Here is a 22,461-nt window from a genome sequence, read left to right on the forward strand (position 1 = left end):
TCCACAGATGACTGGACTTCTTTGCAGAAGCTTGTGTGTAGAAATACCTAAGAGGTATTTCTGTCCATGAGGTATTTAGCTCCAGTTTACAAATAAATGCTTGACCCTTTAGGATAATGTTGAAGTGTCTTGTGCAAGGTGCGGGATGTCTTAGCTCTATTTAATTAAGTGCACAAGAGTGGGCTTAGATGATCCAGTTCAAGCTTTCTGAAGATTTAGTCTCCTGTGGATTAATCAGATTTATTTCAGTATAAGAAGAGTTGGGCTCATGGACAGTGTGGATTTTCTATCTATGTTACAATTCTTAGCATTCTTGTCTGTAATTTCAAGAATTGGAGTCTCTAAATTTGAAGAAACACAACTGTGGTGACTTGAAGTGTGCTTTCAAATGCTGTTTTCCTAAAGTAATGTGACTTCCCATACAATAATTATAATAGGCAATGTAAATAAACACATGCAGGAGAAAAGGTTTTTTGTTTTTTTTTTTTTAATGCTAGAAGTTATTAAAATATCAGTGGCATTGCATTAGTCAGCGCAGTGTTAATGATGTTTCTTTTGGGAGAGACGCAAAGCATGCTTCAGGTAGGACTCATGCTTTACTGTCATCATTTGAACTTAGCAGGCATAGCAGTACATAGTGAAAGCAATGGTGCTGCTGATTTAAGAGATAACAGTACAGGCCTGTCCTGGCATATCATATTAAACTTTCCTGTGATGATTTGTGATACAAAAGAGAGAGGTTTATAATCTTGAAAGGTACAAAAATTACATTGGTTTGAATAGAGCTGTGAGAAACATATCCATTACATGGATCAAAAAGGGGTTTTATGGTCTGGGAGGGAAAAATAATCGCTAGGAAAATTAGTTTTTCACAGTACTTGAGAAGTTAATAGCAGGTTGGGCTATGCACTCGAGTTGTATATACACAAGGCCAGTACTTTCCAGCAGGAAAAGCTTCAGACTTCAGGAAGCTAAAGAGCTGCACACGTGGAAGAATAAATAGCATTCAGTCATTTATTTTAGTAACAAGAGGTACTGCTTGCACTAGCAATTATTACATTCATTGAATGTAATTAAAACATTAACTTGTAATATGGAGTGCAGCATACCTACTTTCAGACTCTGGATATTTTCTGTTCACAAAAGTTCTGTTATGTGTAAAAATAATGGATTAGAGATAGACAGCCTGCAGCAGTGTATGGCTTTGGCATACTATGGCAGGGCAAGCAAAACAGTCTTGAGTTGCAGCAATGCATTTGAAAGGTTCTGTGGGTAAAGGAATTATGATGTCTGATGTCAAAGCAATGGGCAAATGGTATTGCTCAATGTCTGTTGCCGAGGCAGGTGATGGGACGTAGCGTAACCAAGAGCTGGAGTAATAGAGTTGGGAAGTGTCTTGGAGGCTGCCCAGTCCTTTAACCATGTCTTTCAGTACCATGTACCAAAGGTAAATGATGCTCAGATGGATTCTAGCCAGCCCATTTCTCCTCATGTGGGAGACTCATTCTGCTGTCTTTGCAAGGTGCATGTTCATTCTTTTCAATATCCATAATGCATAAGGAGGGACTTAATGAGATTTAAAAAGAAATAGGATTAGCCAAACCATGAAAACTTAAAGGATTTGAATAGCACTAGGAAAGGGCACTATCAGCAATAGGAATAGGAAAGATGCACTTTCAGTTTAACTGTCTGTGGCCATGTGTACACTTGAAGAGCTCAGAGAAAATGTCCTTTGTATGATAATAGTTTTCTTTTTAACCCCTTTTCACTATTGATCATCTAGAGAAATCATTCCAGATCGTGACCTGGAGTTATTTCTTTGCCTGTTCTTCAGTCTCTGCACCTCCTGCTAATGATTGGCATGAGCTACTATTTCTGGCAACAGCAGTGGGGTACGTTTTGCTTTTGTTCTCTCTGATAAAGAGAAAGCCATGTGGTAAAGGACTATCTTGCATTTCAGGAATTAGTGAGTTTAAAAGGACAATATTTTGTTTGAGATGTTCTACTGAGATTCAGGAGAATTGCTTTAGTCCCTGACCGACAGAATTCTTGCATGAGTTTTGTCTGTTGTAATTTTTCTTGGGGGTAAATAGCAAAGGACAAGAGAGTTGCTAGTTCCTAATTCCTTATATTTATAAAAAGTCTCATGGACTGCAAAAAAGTGAGTCCTGTAAATATATTTTGAAATGCTGATTCCTCCTGTGGTCATAGAAGTCATCCTGTTTTGTCTATGATGTCAATTCTACTTTCTGTCTCTAACAAACACGTAACAGTTGTACAGTACGGGAATGACAAATATTACATGCTGTAAATGTAGGTACAAGGACAGATGTTTTAAGGCTAGTAACTGTCCCATCTGTATTGCTCTTGTGCTTGGCAGTCTTACTAGTGGAGGTGAGGCGTCAGGCTGAATGCGCAGACCGAGTCACTTTGCTGATGTCCTCCCTAACTCCAGCCTTTGGTTCCTGCGTGAAACCAGCTACTTCCAGGAGGGTTTATCTTCACAAACATCACTGTAATTTTGGCAGTAAATTTCAGTGTTTATAGCATTGAAATATATGTGCCTCCCATATTGCAGGCAGAGATGATTCCTTTAGCTCCATGATCAAAAGGCTCGGACGCAGAAGCAAATGACAAACAGAGTCATAAACGCTATTGGTTAAGACAGTATATTGCAGAGGGAGCATAGAGTACTTAGGTTCAGGACCAGATCCTGAGAATTAACCTTGTCTGTTTTGCCCGTTTGAGAATGATAAATCTCAAACTCAGCATCCGCAGAACACTAATATCATTTGTGCTGACAAATTATTGGTCTCTAAGGAAAACTTCTGAGGACTGTTGTCTTTATTTCAACTAACCTTGTGTTTTATATTGTGATGAATTACTTGGAATGCGTTATATGTAGTTCATATATTTTTCACAGAATCACAGAACTGTAGGGGTTGGAAGGGACCTCAAAAGATCATCAGGTCAAACCCCCCTGCCAAAGCAGGTTCCTTAGAGCTGGCTGCCCAGGTAGGCATCCAGACGGGCCTTGAATATCTCCAGAGAAGGAGACTCCACAACCTCCCTGGGCAGCCTGTCCCAGTGCTCCGTCACCCTCACCATGAAGTTCTTTCGCATGTCAGTGCGGAACTTCCCGTGCTCCATCTTGTGGCCATTGCCCCTTGTCCTGTCCCCACAAACCACTGAAAAGAGGTTGGCCAAATCCCTCTGTCTCCCACACCTCAGGTATTTATACACATTGATGAGATCCCCTCTGTCTTCTCTTCTCCAGGCTGAATAGACCCAGGTCTCTCAGCCTTTCCTCATAGGGAAGACGCTCCAGGCCCCATATCATCTTTGTGGCCCTCCGCTGGACTCTTCCCAGGAGATCCCTGTCTTTCTTGTACTGGGGAGCCCAGAACTGGACACAGTACTCCAGGTGAGGCCTGACCAGGGCAGAGCAGAGGGGGAGGATCACCTCCCTTGACCTGCTGGCCACATTCCTTTCAATGCACGCCAGGATCCCATTGGCCCTCTTGGTCACCAGGGCACAGTACTGGCTCATGGTCAACTTGTTTTCCACCAGGACCCCCAGGTCCTTCTCCTCAGAGCTCCTCTCCAGCAGGTCATCCCCCAGCCTGTACTGATACGTGTGGTTGTTCCACACATTATGGTTCACTATTCTTTGTACATTAATTTCTAGTTTTTCCACAGTTCTGTATTGACACTATTGTCCAAAACTTTCAGCATTGAGAGCCATTGTCTGTTGAATTGTAAAGCAAGCCAGTGAGACACTTGCCATATAGATTTTATTTTGTGAGCTGCTTATGCTTTTTCTTTTGCTAAAACGGTTAGCTATACAATAGCAAAAGTTGTTCAGAATTGCCTTTTAAACAGCAGACCCACTGGAGAATGGGAAGAAAAGGGGGAAAATGAACAAACAAAGAAGACCTCTGTGTGTTGAACGTTTCCATAAAGCAGCGCATGAGTAGTGAGAAGAATTGGGACCTTCAAACAGTGCTGTAGTGGGCCGGCTTTGTTTCACTTTTGGAGGAAACAAGAAAGGGATTTCACTCCCTGAGGATGAGAGGCACAAACAACTGTGGAAAAGTAGACTTGGCTGCATTTCTTAACCAAGGAGGGGTGCGGGGTTTGTACTCTCCTCCCCTCCTTCCTGCTGCCTTGCTGCTGCGCGCTCACAGGTAGGCCAGTGCTCAGAATGGTGTATTTCTACTCCGGCATGACAGAGCAAGTGTAGGGTTTTAAATACCATAATATTTGTGAAAATTACAAATTGGACAAAGTTCCAAATGTTTCAGACTAGAAAAGACACAGAATTTTATTTATTTTTTTAATGATAAATTCAGTCCTAAATTTGAGCATAAATATAAAAGGAACAGATCAGACAAGCATTTTGAAGCAAAGATCTTTGAGAACCTTTTATACAAAGTTCAACACTTCAGTTGCTATCGATACTAGTAGAAAAACTTCCTTCTGCTACAGTGGGACGTGGATATGGCCCTGACTACCTGTTTCAGTGATAAAATGTGGTAGAAAAAAATTAGTTGCTGAAGATGCTGTACAATAATAAAATAATCATGCATGTTCACTCCCCCTTATTCACTTTCACCTCAGATAAAATTCTTGCAGAAGTACCATGTGCTACTATAGGCGCAGTCGTCCTTAAGAGAAGGAAGTTCTCACAGCAAGGCAAATGTGTGAGAATATAGTTGAGGTACAAAGAATACTAATGATGTTGATTTTTGTTTTTCAATTTGTGAGTGCTAGAAGGCAAGCCAACTGAACAGAACAGAAGATTATCTGGGTTCAAAACAAGCAAATAAAAACATTGGAAATTTAATTAGTCCCCTGCCAATTTGTCTGAAAAATACCTAAACTCGGTTAACTCTGACTCGAGAATTTTGAGAGAGATCTTTCAACTGCTGATTCAATTGAATTTAAGCAATTGAATTTTAAATTACAACTGGTTTTAGTACATCTAATTGGTAGAGTTTGGGAATATGAACAGTAATGGGAAAAACAAGAGCAGGGATGCAGTTTTTTAATGCGATGATTGAGAAATGTGTAGAAAAGCCTCTTTGAATTCTGACATAAATTTCAGATGCGCCTTAAAATAATTCCCAGTAAGTGATCTCGCTTATAGTGTGGAGTCTGCAAGGACAACAGACGCGTGTATGTGGAGCTCTCTGTACTTTAAGATGTATAACTGCTGTGATTCAAGAGGAGTATTGAAATAAGCGTGCTCTGAGGGCACAGTATTCTGCTAGCACTGCTTGCAATGCAAAGACTGAGCAGAAAAAGAAAGTACCTCATATACTTCATAAATTATTCCCACATTTTGACTTAGCCAACTTTCTGGTCTCAGAAGGGAGAAAGCCTGGAACTACTACTGGGTTTATAAATCTTATTTCTATTGGTCATTCAAGAGTTAGGGTCCATGTAAGACCTTCTAATTTTTTATCCCTGGTTCTGTGCAAAGCAGAATGAATTTTAACTGAAAGCTTTGGCCGTGTAATGGCTAACATGAGGCAGTGGTGTAGGAACTTGATTTTAAGTTCCAAAGTGTTCAAGGAGGTTTTCTTTATACGAGCAAGTCATTTGGCACAATAACAATGGTAAGAATTGAAGAATTAGATGCTGAAGCCCCCACATCTGCATTGTATGGGGTCTGGAATACAGTTCAAGGTGCTGAACAGTCCAGTCCCTGATTCAGACAGAGGAACCTCTCAGTTTAGCTTCTTCTGAAAGGAGTTCATGGTTTGGGTATCCCAAATCCCCACTCTATGGGCAAAACCACTGAGTGGTAAATGGGAATGATTGGGGAATTTGCTTCCAACCTGCTCCAAAGCAGTATATGTCCAGTACAGACACAGTTCACTTTTAACGCGTTTACATGCTCACATTCAGATAAGGAACAGGCTTTTCCCCTTCTTAATAAAGAGTTAGAGCCTACTACTGAATGCCATTCTTTTCTTCTGCAAGGCCTAAATGTTGTATTTAGTGTTTATTAATGAGTTCAAACCTTTGCAATCTTCACCAGTCTCTACACGAATCTGTAGTGCATGTCTCGAAGCCCGTAGTGAGGAGGGGTCTCTCAGTTAACAAATTACTGAGCTAAGATGTGAAATCTTCTGCTTATGGTGATCTCAACTTAGAAATGAGAATGACGCACATTTTTTAAGATCTGTCAGGAAAATCAGCTCAGAAGGTTTAAATTGTACTCCGGGTATGTCAGTAGAAATAAATGAATTGTAATTATTTATTATAAACATGGATTAAATGTGTTTATAGACAGTATTGTCATATTTTTTCCCCTTTGAAGAATAACTATACCTCACCGATCTGCTAGGTATTGTGTTTTTTTAATTGTATCAATGAGCATGATTTTAGGATAACGATTTGCTTCGTGCAGCATGCTGAGCTCCTTCAAAAATCTTTTGAAAATAGCTCTTATAAACTGATCTTGAAGCAATTAAGCTTGATGAAGTAAGTAGAAAGGTCTTCCTGTGGATGAATAGTTACTTAAAGACAGAAAATGAATTTGAGGTAAAAATGGTCAGCTATGGAGAGAGGTAACTATCAGAATCTTCTAGCACTTTGACTGTGGGACTCTTACCATTTACCGTGTTCATGAATGAGCTGGAAAGGGGATAAAATGAAAGCATGCTTAACAATGCATAACTCTGAAAAACATACAGTAGAACTAGAACAGGTGAAGTGCCATATGGGATGGTTCTTACATGAGCAGAGACTGAAGAGAGATTAAGGCTGCTTCGCCTAGAAATGAGGCAACCGAAGAGAATGTGAGAGGCCTGTAAGGTGGTGGAAAGCACGGGAAAAGTAGCTAGGGAAAGATCACTCGCTATTTCCCTTGGCACACAAATGAGAAACTCATCAGACTGAACACTTAAACAGAAGTTATTTTTTAAGCACCACATAAGGACATTTTAGAATTCATCCATTGGCAGGGGATATTCTAAAATTCCAAAAACCTGTACATTAAAAAAACTTTAGAGAGTTTTGGAAGGACTGTCCTGTTTAACAGCACAGCTGGGTGCTATTAGGTCTACAGGAAGTACACGACTCAAAGCAGTCCTGTAACTAGCTGCTAATGATGATAAATATTGCAGGATAGCTGCTCTTATACCCCGATTATGTTCTTTCATACTCTGCTTCTGCCTATATTTCCCCTCTAAGACAGCTTCAGAGTATCAGCAGAGCTCTGCAGCAGCGTATGGAACTTGTCAAGTTACCTTAGTTTTCCACTATTTGAAACTACTCTACAGTGCAAAGAGTATTTTTTAAAAAATGTTTAAATCTATGTACATGGTTACTGTCGTTATTACTGGACGTTATTGTTGATACTTTCTCTTGCCTAGTATTTAAGTAGTTCTTGTTTATTGCATAGATGCTAGACTACCCTGAAAAAACATAAATATTTAAGGGACTGGCAAAATTGTAAATCACAATAATATCCCTTATAACACATTGATTTTTACAATTGGCTTTTCCAGACTCTGAATTGTGTAACATTTTTCAGAAAGATGAAAATGATAGTATTAAGCACCACAGGACAAACTCATACTAGCCATGCTAACTCCTCTATCTTTTTTGTATGTCCTTTATGTACAGAATTAAGGCCTGGGCAAAACTCCCGGACTTGAAGTAACATAAGCAAGGATGTGGACTTTGTAGGGTAGAGTCTAGCCTTAGTGGAAGAAAATCAGGAGGTGCTGCATTGAACAAAATGGTATTTTTTGGTAGATTAATTAAGGAAAACCCATTTCCTTTGGCTTAGGGTAATCTCTATGTAACAAGTCAATATGCAGAATTCCTCTTCTAGATCACCAGTGATCTATGTGAGTAAATATCCACTACATTAATCCTCGCATAGCGCAGAATATTCTCTCCTGCTGTGGTCTGCTTGTCGGTCTGTAAGAGAGAGGAGGATGCTGGGCTCATATCTAAGGGATATATATATATATATATATATATATATATATATATATATATATATAAAAAACCATTAGGTAGTATTGAAATTTAATCTGTATCCTGCTACTGTGCACGGATGTAAAAAAAAAAAAAATAAAAAAAATAAAATAAAATAAAAATGGTGTGGCCACCCCATCTCTCCTTTTTTTTTTTTTTTTCCACTCACATGGTTGTTATGAGGCCTTATTGAGCAAATAAGAACAGTTCCAAAAAGGGAAGCTTTACAAAATGTGATTTCAGTAGTGCAAGCTTCTGCCTAGAATTTTGACAGAATGCTGTTACTTCCAAGGGCTCTGTGGAAGCAACCGAATAAATACTAATGCCGAAATGAGTTCTGCTATTACATTAGGTGTAATCTGAATCTAAGTTAACAGACCGGTGCTGGGAGTTTTTATTAATGAGTTTCAATAAATGGAAATTAATTGTTTTATTTTATTTTCCTTGTGCAGGCAAAAGGTGAGGGCAGTTTTTCATCTTGGAAAACTGCAATTCATCACTCACAAGAACATTTAATCTGTTTTTGAATGAATAAATAAACAAATGCAGTATCAAAGTGAATGTGCTCAAGGTACGAATGTTCTGCTATGTCCTTCGGAGCACTAGCCAGAAGATACTTCTTCCCATGCATCTTTACAACATAGTTTAAGGTTTCTTACGGTACTTCTGACATTTTTTCGCAGTCATACCAGTTGTTTCTAGACATTAGTCCATCTATTACATTTAAAGAAAAGATGTGACTTTCTTACAGCGATTGCCATATTTCCTTAGCAGGCCACTGACGTATGGAATACAGGGGATGAACCAGGGTAATGGTAGTAGGGGTGCCAAGCTCTGGCAGTCGGATGAGGGGAAGCTTAAAATGTGTCCATGAGGCTCTCCTGAAAGCTCCAGGGCTTTCAGAGTATTCAGAATTCAAGATCACTCACGTTTGTGTAAGTTCTTGAATACAGGAAAAGAAGACAGGGTAAGTAAATACTATCGAAAGCTTTTTGTGTGTGTGTAGGAAAACCATAAAAGAAATAGAAGTATGGGGTCTGGGAAAAGACACAGGAATGTGGAGTCTTGGTTACTAGGTTTTGATTCCCTCAAATATTTCAGATTTTATGTTCTAAAATAGAATGATGAGCTCAATTTTATGCATCATTAGAAATAAGGATTCTAAGGTTGAGGATTATTTTACATTGCTGACCATAAAATACCTGAAATTAAATGCTATGTTCTTTTTTTTTTCTATCATCTCTGACTTCTCTGAGTAAATTAAAATAAAAGAAGTCAGAGTGGTTTACTCGATCAGTAAAGGCAGAGTATGGAAAGAGAACAGATTGCAGTGCATAAAAGTAATGCCTTCTTTTTAGCTCACTTGCTTTTGAGAATAAAGTGGCTGTTTAAAACAAGGAATACTGTATTCCTCCTCTAACAGGGTTCACTGGTTTGAAAATGATTATTGTATTCTAAAACTTCTCTAATTAATTGAAACTTAAACCTGTCACATCTCTTTTAGGGTGACATTGTATTTGTGTTAAAACATCTGTCATCTTGTCATATGTATGAATGTTTTTTCCTAATGGTCAGCTTGTCACAGTTAATTAGTCTTTAGACAGATGAACAGTCATAAAGCAATGTGACTTTGAAAATTATGTTTCTAAACACCCATAACTTTGAACAGTAAAGAGACAGGATGCTCGCTAGATATTTAGGCTACAAAGCAGGCTGTAAACCACCTTCATTCACAAGGGTTGAGGGAGTATGCAGCTTTCTGTTTGTAACATTTCTTGCATTTTACTTTCAAGTTTGCTGCATGCCTGTATCCAGCTGAGAGTTCTTCACTGGCGGTTATTATTATTTTATTATTATTTGTAATAATGATATCCAATTGCACAACTTGATTTCTGTATTTTAAAGCTCTTTCCTGAGCTCCAGGAAAAAAATAATACTGACTACTGTTTTTACATGCCTCAGTTTTATATGTCCTATTTGACACATCTTGAAAGGATCCAATTTTCAGAAAGGCCCACTGTCCTCTGAAAACAAAAATGGCATTATATGGGCATCAGGTTACAGCTCCCCCCCCAAAAAAAACACATTGATAACAATTATGAAATATCATTACTCTAGGATGTGTTTGGATTCATTGGAAGGGGGACGATTGATACAATTTGGACTTGTATCCAGACTTGAGAGAAATCTGACGTATTTTTTTTTGATGAGGCTTCTCTATTATTTTTAACTGTTTGATGTCTCACATAATCAGTGTGGTGATGAGAATATATGTGGGACTCATCTTGCAGGAATGCAAATGGGCTCTAAGATGTCCTGGACCTCCTGAATCATTGTTTGTTTTAGGGGAAGCTGAAGGATGTTGTTCATCCTGCAGCAGATGCATCAATTCCCATTTTGATTGGGCTCTCTGCTACAAAAGAAAATTGGAAAAGAAAATGAAGCCAATAGCAAAGTCCACTCATAAAAATGAGAGCAGATGCTGTAGAAAGTGTCTTCATTGCTTGATAGCTTTGAAAGAGACTTTTTCTACCAAAGGTAATTCATGATGTCCTACGCCCTATTCATCCTCTTTAAGATAAGATGATTTCCATTTCACAAGAATTAATGCTTTGGCATATAGGAACCAGTTTTTATTAAAACTCTCATTATGGTGTTCTGAAGAATAGGTAATTCCAGAAAGATCAGAAGCCAGTGGTAAATGTATGTCTCTAATGAATTCTATTCAGTTTCCAAAAACATAGCAACTTATATGTCTTAAGTTATACGACGATTATTTTTTTTTAGTTTAATAGTCTCAGTAGACATTTAAAAATATTAAAAGGGATGGAAGAATTATGCAAAGGGAGAGAGAATGAATAGCTGATTTAAGAAGCTGACAAACTGCTACGGCTGCATAGGTAGCATAGCTTTTTTTTTTTTTTTTTTTTTTTTTTTTTTTTTTTTTTTTAAGCATTCTAAATTCCAGAGGGAATAAGTAGCTAGTGCATCCCCAGCCCCCTTCCCTCACTTTATAATCTTGTCGCAATCTGTCTTCTGAGTTCGGGATTCTGTAGGGACACCAGGCAGAGTAGGGGATACAGATACCATTCATTAAATGCTGGTAAATGGTTGGGAAAAGGAAGAAAATCTCCAGCATTTTCCCATAAAGGGGAGGGACAATATGCTTCCAAAGATCACTGCAAACCATAGAAGTCACTGGGAGACTAGGTAAAGGGGGAGTGTATGACACGGGAGGTGGGCGTCTGAGGAACTGGAGATCCTCCATGCTGACAGACCTGCATTTGTGAGTCTTTGGGAAATAAATGGGTCAAGGGCTTACCTTTGGGTCCTTTGCAGGGGGTGCTTTCAGCCTCAAGAAACTGAGAGAAAAATCCCGTATATTTATCATCACTCAGACAACCACTGGCATGTCTTAAGAGGAAAAGAGGTGGTCCGATATGCGATTAGATCTTTCAGTGGTCAAATGGGGGCGTTTTCCCAAGGCCATAATTCTACGCAGAGCTGCAGTTTCCCAGCACCTGACTGGCATTTTACAATCTTTTCATATAATACAGGTATTCTTTTCTTTGAATCAAACATTCAGCCTGCAGTCTGACTGCTGTATAAGAGATCCATGACAAATTTACAGAACACTCATAACTAGTTTTATGAATCAAGCTCTAGCTATCTTACAGCTCCACGTACACCCTAACAAGCAGTAACACTAAATGTCTTGGACGTGTAAGCAGTTTGCCAAATGCTGGGGTAACAGAATAAACAAACATTAACAAAATGGTGTCCTGCTCCGATAAATACATGGTACATTACATTTTGAAAATGAGACTCTCAGGACTGGAATCTCCCCTGATTTAGACCAGTTCAGCCTCATTAACTGGCATGAATTTGCAGGAGTTCTGTAAACTCTGAATCTAAAGTTATGGAGTTCTTCCATCCTGAGGGACAATTTGCAAACCATGTTTCTTTTATGTCATATGATGTCTTGGAATTACAGTGCAGGATTCAGGCTTGACTTTGAGAAAAGGAAAGGATCTGCAGCTTGTCCAGATGAGTTCAGCCCTTTCTCAATTTGGTGGATGGACAGGTAGGCTGTACTGCAACAAGGTGACTGTTCAGGAGAAGGCAGCTACTTCATGAATAGCTAGGAGTCCCTCAGGCTGCCTTTTGAGCACTGATTCTGACTGGGTACATCATAAATGCTGTTTTCCATTCCCTATAGGTTGTATAGGTAGGGACTTCTTGTTGGTATGCCTTCTTGAGATTGAGGATAGTTCTTATCTTCTGTTTAAACCTGAATATTGTAGGACATTCAGGTCCTTCTGTATGTACTGGCACCAACTGATCTATGGCTTCAGAGGTTTTGTAGGTCTGCGCTTGCAACAGTTTACTTTTGGGCTCAGTAAGGAATTTGCAAGACTAAATTATTTTGGTTTGGTTTTAGTCAACATGGAGAGATTGTGGGGAAAAAAAAAACAACCAACACATTTATTTAGCAAAAATGATAAGGTAACTAAAGCAGAGGTGACTTTAGGACAGATCACTTTGTTCTGCATCCGCTTGAACTTATCATCTTAGTCCTCAGCTAAGTTTTCTTGAAACATAGCTTGCAATTAAGGAAGAGAAGGTAAATCTAATATAGTGTGTGCAGTTTTACCTTGTGGCAGTGTTATGTCAGCTTGGTGTGGTTAAACCATTTTGTGCTGCAAATACGTTGTGCAGTATATTGTGTACTGCAATACATTGTGAGATCTTAAGAGGAGGTGACACACAGCTAAGAGAAAAGACTTAATGGCAGTCTTCACATTTTTGTCTTTGCACCTGATATAGAGGAAATGGAGCTATGATTTAATCAGCTGCTGATCTGAGCAGTTGAAAAGGATAAATTCATATGAAAGGAATGGTTTCTCTTGCTAAAAGAATGTTTCCATGTTTCAGTGCGTTTCTAAGTGCTAGGGACGTCACTCAGCACCTTGAATGTTTCTTTCCAGGAGAAGTGTGGGAGTGCTTGTGTTGCACCATTTTTTCCCAGGGGCATTTAGGCTTCCAGGTTCATCTTGCAGTACAATTTGGAGGTCTTCATTTCATTAACTGACCTCAGGTTCCTGGGCACATTCTGCGGGCTCACCTTGCTCTCAGTGCTGGAAATTCATTTGGGGATATTTCCTGATAATGTGTTCTGGACTGCTCGTTTGGAACTTTGTACGCTACCAACTGCTACCACGTTTTCCTGTAGTAGCCAGCAGTTCCCTCTGTGCAAGTAGGTCTTCCTTAGACTGGCTGCAGTTCAACGCAAATTCAGATCCTGACAGATTCTTCCATTCTTGCTACTTAAGGGCACTGGTATCTCATGCAGAAATAAAAGGAGAGCTTCATCACTTGTAATCATCAGAACTAAATACAAATGCTTGGGACACAGAGGCCTTTTACCCCTGTCCCTTTTCCCTGAGGGGGGAAAATAAAAGTGCTTCCTGAATGTACAGATCTCCTGAGCTCTATGCAAATCTGACGAAATTACTTAAAAGAGGTTAATACAGAGGAAGCAGTGTGTGTCTGCATTAGATCTTTTCTGTCCTTCTCTCTAGTTCTCTGGACAGTACATCCTGTAGAAGTTAATGTGATAGAACAGCTCAAGTCTCTGCACTATGAAACAGCACCATCTTGGGAAATTAGCATTGAGCATCTGATCTAATGGAATCTGGTATGTCCTCAGATGAGTTCTCCTTAATTCTGGTAATCTTTAATAAAGAGCTAAAACCAGAAAAGATCAAGTCCTTCTTGATTGTTTCATAAACACTTGGAATTTCGATTAAAGAAAGAGTTCCACTAAACATGCTTCTTTCATGTGAAAATTCTATAATAGGTTCAAATAATCTAGTATTCTGTAGACTGCACTATAGAAATTTCCCCCAAAATGCACCATTTGAACATACCACTGCTTGCTGTTTTTTTGCCTCCAGATCCCTGCGATAAATTTTTAAAGCATCTGCATTTTTCTTTTTAAAGCATTTGCCTCTCTCTCTGTTTCTTTCTCTCACAAAGAATTGGAGAAATTGAATCTTGGATTCAGCTCCAGTTTCAAACAAAATAACCAACAAGAACAAAAACAAACAAAAAAGCCCAATTCCAGAGCAAACAGGTTAGGTTTTAACAAAGCAGAGATTCTCTCACAATTGGGTTAGCAAATTGTTGACAACTGAAGCTTGGATCTGAGGTTATTGTAAAACCTGAAGCTGTGCAAGTTTTGACAAGGTTTGATAGTTTGATAAGAACATTCTCAGCGCTTCTGAAGATGCCCACACTTTGTATATTTGACACAAAAGAGCTTCTATATAAGCAGTCTTTTCTAAGTCTCAACTTTGTGTTGAAAGAGTAATGAGAATTTTCACCTCTGCTGCTGTCATATTTGTTTGCAAGAAGCAGATTGATTTTCCTTCTTAACAGCACATTAATGGTACCCTTACTTAAGGAAAAAAAATGGTATGTGAAAGTACAGAAGAGTAAATGTGGGTAACAATAGTCTGATGCTGTCCTTTTGTCTTCCTCCTGATTGCATATGGAGGGAAAATCCCCTTAGTTAGCCTGAAAAGTTCCCCCTCAGTGTGCTCTTCTCCTGATGTTTGTGGGGAAACAGAGCGTATCGCTAATGCAGCCGAAGCACCGTGTTGTGCACACACTGTGTGCAGTGAAGGTGTTTCCTGGGTGCCACATGTGACAGAAAACTTTGCAGTTCTAAAACTCTGAGTCTTTAAAACTTTAAGAGTTTTAAAACTCTAAGCAGCTGTCACAGCCTCTCCAGTTCTCACCATGCCTAGCTTCTGCTTTCCATGTGAACTCTGAACAATTCTCATTCTCAGACACAAATTTCCGTGGAGATTTCCAATGTTTGGTAATTTAGCAATTCATTTGCGGATGTAGCTATAAATAGCAATTCATTTGCGGATGTAGCTATAAACTCTAATGCAGCCAACCAAACCCACCTTTCTGAATCCAAGGGATTTAAATTTAAGATTAGATGAATGTTCCTTCAAACATTTGCCATTCACAGGGATGCACCACTGTGGCCTTCTAGCTGGCCGTTCAGTGACTGCTGTAATTTTTGCTTTCCGTTTCTTCGCTATTAAATTGCAGTTGTGCCATTCTTGGATCAATGTATTTTAAAAACATGCCTAAAAGTTTTAAAAGGCTGTTTTGAGGAACATCTCTCTTGGTATGGGGAAGAGAAACTATTCTATTCAGTGGCAACGTGGATTTCTGCTCCTTCCTCCTCACTCTGTCCCTGCTCTGTGTGGGGTCCTTCCCACAGGATGTCGTCTTTCTGACCCTGTGGGGATCCTTCCAGCGAGGACTCCAGCAAGGCTGCGTTTATGAAACCCCGAGTGAGGCTCGAGGCCGGCACAGCATTTTTGGTGAAGGCACGCCCTGGGCACCGTAACAGGATAGTGCAGGCACAACTTGTTAAAATACTCAAAGGTGGGAGGAAGACTCGATGGGAGGAAAATGCAAATCTGGAAGGATTTTGGAAGTCAGCTTGAGCCTGATAGACCAGTTTCCTCTGTAATTTTCAGTGCCAGTGAAGCTTCTAAAGTGTGTCCTTCCCGGCCTTATAGTTAGTCCTGATCTCTACATCCTCACAAAAACATTCAGGGAAATTTTGCTTAGAGTTTGATGGAGAAGTCATTTTTGAGTTAAGGTGACAGAATCTTGTTTGAACAAACCCTGAAGGAACAACTTTTTCTTTCCAAGCTTCCTAGTTTAGAAATCTTGTATCAGAATCATCTAAAATTTGGATAGAAACTAGTCTCCATGATGGTCACAGTGCTGTTAATATAATATCCAAATTTACTGTAGCGTGGGGAGAATTAAGTATAGAAAATTAATTTATTACTTATTTTTCCAGTTTGGTTTTTCTGCATAACTTGGGTTGGCTACTTTTTTTGTGGTTTGGTTTTGGTTTGGTTTTGTTTTATTTCTTGCTCCATTCAGGTCTGCAGTCAGGAGCTTTCTGACCAAATGCATCACAGGAAGGACAACTTTTTTTTTTTTTTTTTCCCCATCAAAACTAGTGTGGTGGTTCCCAGTGAGTTTGAAAGAGAAAAGATTGTGACTGCAAAGGTCACATAAATTAGCTGAAGGACTCTGGGAGCTGTCAGAATACTTTCAAGGCAAGCTTTGACTAGATAACAAATCTGCTTGTGCTCCTTTCTAGCTCCGGAGGCAGCTGAACTTCCCTGTAACGAGCCCTAGGGGAAGGTTGCCTGCGAGCCTGCTTCTCCCTACCACAACACTTGCGTGATGCAAATTAAGATACATAATTGCAATCTCCAGTTGTGACAGGATTCCTATGTTTTTGCTTTAATGAAGCTACATGAGAGTTACTTGGCAATATTAGGACTCATTTAAAAAAATGTATTGATGATTAAGTGGCAAATACCACTGTATCATTGGGAAATCTGTCAGCAATAGTTGCTGTTTCCATTGCCTTTAGCACATTCATCAAAGGGATAACAAACAGATACTTTTTTGAATTTTAATGGAAAATTGTAGTGCAGTCATGTGGCTTTAAAATTCAAAGGTCTATAAATAATGAATTATTTCCGTGATGGTTACTGTTTCCCTATCGCTAGGAAAAAAATAGCATCTATATGTTGTAGTTTGTTGCTAACAGCATACTTTAATATTTATGAACTGCCAGTATTCTATAAACATAGAAATTTGGTCGTTGTCACTGTAATGGTTTGTTATTTATATGCTTCTAAATTTTACAGAAGCAGAATCCTATCAGTATATTAAATTTGCACAAGGGCAAGCATCCTCTTTGCCTGTCACATTGAAGCAGTCATTCGAAAGGTGTGGCAGCGAGCCTCGGAGAGGGGTCAGTGGGATGGCGGCCGTGTGCGAGAGCTCAGCCGTCAGCCAGGACACGTGGTGAAGGAGCAAGGCTTCCTGCTCCGTTTGAGTTCTTGCCTCAGGATAAGGAGAGTCATTTTGGTGAGGATGAGATTACTTGCTTGGGAGGTGGATCCTGCTGCACTTGTGTTTTCCCCTTTTTCTAAGAGGAGTTAATGTGACTTGGATGGAAAGGTTGGACGTGGTGCTTAGGGACATGGTTCATTGGGTGACATAGATAGTAGGGTGATAGTTGGACCAGCTGATGTTGGCTTTTCCAACCTTAGCGATTCTAGGGTTCTGATGTTATGTGTACTGCCGGCATTCTGAGAAGCCTTTCGGACTGGTATTTTGAGAAGTTTTTTAGAAGGGCACGTTATAAAAAGGCTTTGATTCACTTTCTCCCTTGCTCGGTTTGTTTGGATACTGCAACTCTAATACATCGAGGCATTTATGATTTTCTAAACCACTCTAAAACATTTTAAATCTAAGAAAGTTGCAAGCACATGCATTTGTTCTCAATTTTCAGCTCACCTCTGAGACTTAAGATTTATTTGATTCAGCAAAATGACACCTCAGCGGTGTATGGTGAACCTTCCACATTTGTAGAGAGAGTATTTTAGCTGTCTCAAGGTGTTTTTGCTATACCTTGTTGAATTAGTAAAGGACTTGTGGAAGTTCTTCATTGTTTGACAGCAGTAGCTGTATGTGTTGCTGCATGCCCTTTCTGGAACTTGGCTGACTCATAATAAATATATATGCTCCCTACGTGAACATCATTTCACTCCACAAGTGTCCAGCTTAATGTTTTAATCATTTTAGCCTGTGGACAAATAGCTAAATAATTGACTCTGTTCTTTTTGTAAATGAAGAAAGATGTAGTGTCACTTCTAATGTGCAGAGTGTTGACATGCACTGTCTGCTTTGTTACTGAATCTTTTTCCTCCCTTGCTCTCCACCTTTCTAAATATAGCCCTTCTCTGCCACTTAACAGGGTGTTTTTACAAAATGTGAATTATTTGATAAGAGCTTCTGAGTTATGTTCTGCAAGGTCTAATTTTCAGGTGTCTGGCATGGAGAACGGAACCTGGAATGTAGAAGGAGCTGCTTAAGTCATCTTAAACAGAGAGCAGGGAGGAACAAGGCCTCTGAAAGGCAAAGCAAGGAAACTCAAATGCTGCCAAAGGAGCCATCTAGAGCAAAGAACAGAAACCACTGTGTTGGCTCCCATCTTTGTCTTAATCTCCTCTCTCTTCTAGAGCCTAGCTGCTTGCCAGCAGCTCCAAGAAAGATATTTTGCTCTTATCTACACACTAGAGTAATATTTTATGGATGGGTACCTGTCAGTCACTTGGTTTTATTTTACTCCAAAGAGTTGAGAAGGCCTGACATCTTTTGACTTTCATTTTATTTATTTTAAAAACAGGAATTGAAAATCTGCACATAGGTACCTGGCGGTGTTTTTAGATGACTAAAAAGCTTTGTATTTCAAAAAATGAGCATTTCTATGTAGAGATAAATAAGGGTTCACAAGGTCTGAAAGGTAGATATTTTAAAAAGAAAACCACTTGAAGCTGACAAGACAATAGGTTTGATATTCATTTTTGCTCTATTTACATGTTTAGCAAAAATACATTTACCTTAAAAATCTCTGAAAACCATTTCATACCACGCAGTTTTATTCTCTTTGACTGAAATGTTTATTTCCTTCTACTTTCTCTATAGTTGCATGACCTTTATCTGTTCTGTAAATTAGTTTTCATACCAGTTTACAATGCATTCAAATGTGAATAATTTGAATTATGATGTGCAGACTCCACTCCAGTGTACTTGGATATTGTGTGATTCATGCCAAAATTTCATTTCCAAGGCTTTGGCCATCAAGATACAATGTCTGGCTCCATTGTGGATCTTGCAGAGCACAGATTTTTAAATGTTGATGCCCATACATGCTCAGTGATCCTTTTTCCAAATACTGCTCTAGATTAGAGGCAGAAAAAATAACCAAGAGTGGGATGGGAGGAAAAAAATCAGACAAATCCAGAGCCTCAGCGGAAGGAATATATATGCGATGAAAGTCTGGATCATCACAGGCTGACCCAGTGAGACTGCATCTGTGTAAAGCATAATGTTGCTGTGTGGTCTGCATTTAGTACTTGGTTTTGGTGCAGTTCTGCCCTTTATTTATATGCAAGCTCCTACTCAAATGTGGGTACCTCATCCACAGCTCCCAGTGCGTTCAGTCTGAGGGTGACGATCAGCAGCTTTCAGAAGTTTCGCATGAGCTCCAATGAGTCAAGGCAGAGACAATAGTTGTTCACACGCTGAATGCAGTCATTCTTGTGATGCATTTCCAAAAAGGAAGGCTTGGTGAATGACAAGCATTCAGTGCACTCTGGGAGACAATTTCTACGAGAGGTGCTAACGCAGAGTGAGAGGCAAGGGTAGGTGGTTTGGTATTACTAGCAGTAAACACTGCAATCAGCTTTAGTGGCATTCATTACGAGAATTATATTTTCTCCTCCCCTAGCGTAGAATCCCTGTCAGGTTTCTGCACTGCTTTGCGCTGCTGGGGTCTGCTGTTGGTCGTGACTTTGGTACAGACTATTAACCGAGTGGTTCTTAATCCTTCTGCCGAGCAGCAGTGACTGTAATGCCTTCAAATCAAGGTGACTTTCCTGTATGAGGATGAAGGATTGTCCGCATGTCGTTATGTGATCTCCTGTACTTTGTACTTGGCTCTGGATAAAGAAATTAGCTCTGGCTGAAATTGCACTCTGTATTTTTCATTAGAGTAAAAATGGTGAAATGAGATATTTCACAGAAGTGTCTGGATACTGATGGATCATTATTTTTTCACTTCAGCAGATATTTTAAGTATCGGGATCTGAGACACGAGGTGCAGTCCTTGGGGTCTCGTCAGGGCCGCTAGTTCTCCTGCACCCACCCTCCTCTGTGGGCTGTATCTCTTCCCAATAGCAGCCAGGCTGGGGATTCCCACAAACACCCCCAGAGGGATGACGAGCAGGAGGATGCTGTGTTAGTTCACAGGACATGTGTTCACATAGGAAGGAATGGAGTTTTTCCTTGTAATCAAAATGCATCTTTTTAATAAAATCCTTCCAGTGAATGCAATTCTCAAACTGTTTTTCAGAGTTAATCACGATGTTTTATCCTTAAATACTTCATACATAATTCTCTTGGTCTCTCTTAAAACAAAGGCTGAAACAAAATATTTTTTCCTTTTTTTACTTAAGAAAAAAAAAAGTCAATTACAACCAATTTCCCTTCTCACTAATCATGTTTTCTGACAGCAAAATGTTCAGCCAGATAAATTCTAATCAGTCTAGCAATGCAATCTCAGTATCCCAGGCTGTAATGGAGAGTTCCCAAACTCAAGTCTCTAGAGACACGGGTGTTCGAGTTGTATTTCTTTCCTTTCATAATCCAAATGTTCAGTAGAAATTAGTTTTAATCTTTTTTATTATTATTATTATTTCCCTGTGATCAGCCGTTTTCTTTATGATCATCTTTTACCTAGCGGTATGCATAGAGAGAGATTTGTGCATCAGCTTTTAAACACCTGCAGCCTATGAACCTGAGTTTTGCCAGGCTGCAGACATAAGCAGGCAGACAGGAATCTACATTATTTCAGTCAGGGTTTTTGGTTTTGGTAACAGGAACACATTTCAGAGTTGCAGTGTTCTGATTTATTTCAGTACCCTATGATTGAACAGCCACTCAAGATGTTTTCACGCAAAAGTTGCAGAAGGGAAAGGAAGAAGCTGAAGTTACTGTTGAGAGGAAAACCAGACACCAAACTTCCTGGGTCTTAAAGGGAATGAATCCAAACTTTTCAGAAATTCTGTTTTGTAATAGGAGTAAGGGCTTCTGTATCAATCCTTTTTAAAGCTGGATGGGGACAGACTGCACCATCAGCTTTGCCAGAGGCCCTTAACTAGCCTTGATCTTTATTTGCCAGAGGCTCTTAACTCTCCTTGATCTTTATTTGACAGATAAATGGCTCGTACCTTGGTTCTTAATGCTTTGTTTCAAACTTTGAGAGAAGGTGGGAAAGTACAGCATGCTCTCTACTTTGCCTAACATACCTAGGAGATAGCTTTGATCTGATGAAAATATGTAGTGACAAACAAATCTCTGGAGGACCTTAATAAAGGGAGCTGACATGACTGTGTGCATTATCCTAAATTCCAGAGCCCCAATAAAAAAAGGGCCATGTAATGACAGCGAGCCATGCTGGCAGCTGGGCTGAGCCCGGCCTCCCTGGAGTGGCAACACTCCGAACCTGGGAGAAGTGGCTCCTCCGTGCTTGCTTTGGCGTCTGCAAGGTGCCTCAATTTTGGCTAGGTCTAATCAGCCCACTATTCCTGTGATTTGCATCAGCACATAGTTAGAGGTACCGGTCAGTCAGCGTATCTGCTTGGATGCTAGCACCACAGATCATCTTTTTTTTTTTTTTTTTTTTTTTTTTGTTTTTCTAGGCTTGTTCTTAGGCGTCATTCCCTACTTCACCTTCTGCTTGGAAAGGTGCAGCCAGCACACCTCTGACACTCACTCAGCTCTCTGTATGTGTAACCTGTTCTGGTGTGCATGACTGTTTGTGCTTTAAAGGGCAACTAAATATTATGGCTCACTTTCCACACTTAGGTCTTTTAAAATATGGAAATTCCTTTCAGCTCAGCTTGATGGATCTGACAGTGTCTTGCTGAGAAGGCCGGAGCTGGCTGTGAGGCTTCCACAAGGAACAATGACTTCTTTGAGTTTCCTGGTACTGTAATTCTTGCAGGTTTGTTGTTACTCTGCTTTGTGTAGCTGGAACAGAGTTTAAATATTAGGCACAGAAACAATGCTGTCTAGCTGGTGGTTTGTTTTCTGCCAGCTCCTGTTTATTTTCCTTTTTTTTTTCTTGTGGTGTTGATCTTTTATGTGATCGTTTTCTTAAAGGCCCAGCTCCTTCTGAAAGCTGCTGCTGATGATTTTGTAAAAATATTATTTTTACACTTTAAAAACACAGAGGAAGAGAAAAGAGGGAAGAAAAGGAAAATTTCAGACTTATTGACTGCAGAGGAAGGCAAGGCTTACCAAATGCGAAAGCTTAAGTCCTCCTCTTTGGAGGAGCAAGTCTGAGTCATGGCTGACATTATTCAGTAGAGCATCTATTAGTGCTAGTAAAAAGCTGCAGTGTTTGCTTCGAGTGGGAGACAATTTTCTTCCTTGCAGTTTGTACCAATAAATAAATTCTAAAAACTTGTTAAGATTGTATTTGGTTGAAAATACAGATTTAATAGATTTAATAACTTTTTTTTTTTTTTTTACCATTGCACTGCTGTAATGCACGCACAATTGTTGCCTGAGAAAAGATGATGCCTTACTTAGAAACCTTTTTGCGGTGTAAGAAATAACGTCTATTTCTGTAAAGCTGGTTTGTTGTAAAAATTGGATGAATAAGCTTTGTTTTAATTGTGGTTTACCAGTACAGAAGGAGTATTGTATTTTAGGGATTTGTGTATTTTTAATGCTACCTTAAGGAGTCCTATAATGGGAGCTTTTCCTGAT

General features: G+C 39.5%; 1 long non-coding RNA gene across 7 annotated transcripts in view; it reads left to right on the plus strand.

The window, feature by feature from the left end:
• Positions 1 to 22,461, plus strand: part of LOC137856068 (uncharacterized) — a 216,729-nt gene that overhangs the window by 43,598 nt on the left and 150,670 nt on the right. The window contains exon 1 of one of the 7 annotated variants that reach the window (XR_011096176.1): positions 3,002 to 3,424. The exons of the other annotated variants lie outside the window; for them this stretch is intronic. This is a non-coding gene — a long non-coding RNA (uncharacterized lncRNA). Of the gene's footprint in view, positions 1 to 3,001; positions 3,425 to 22,461 lie in introns of those variants that run through there. 7 annotated transcript variants of the gene reach the window in all.

This window comes from Anas acuta, chromosome 4 (assembly GCF_963932015.1).
Source record: "Anas acuta chromosome 4, bAnaAcu1.1, whole genome shotgun sequence".
Lineage (NCBI taxonomy): Eukaryota > Metazoa > Chordata > Aves > Anseriformes > Anatidae > Anas > Anas acuta.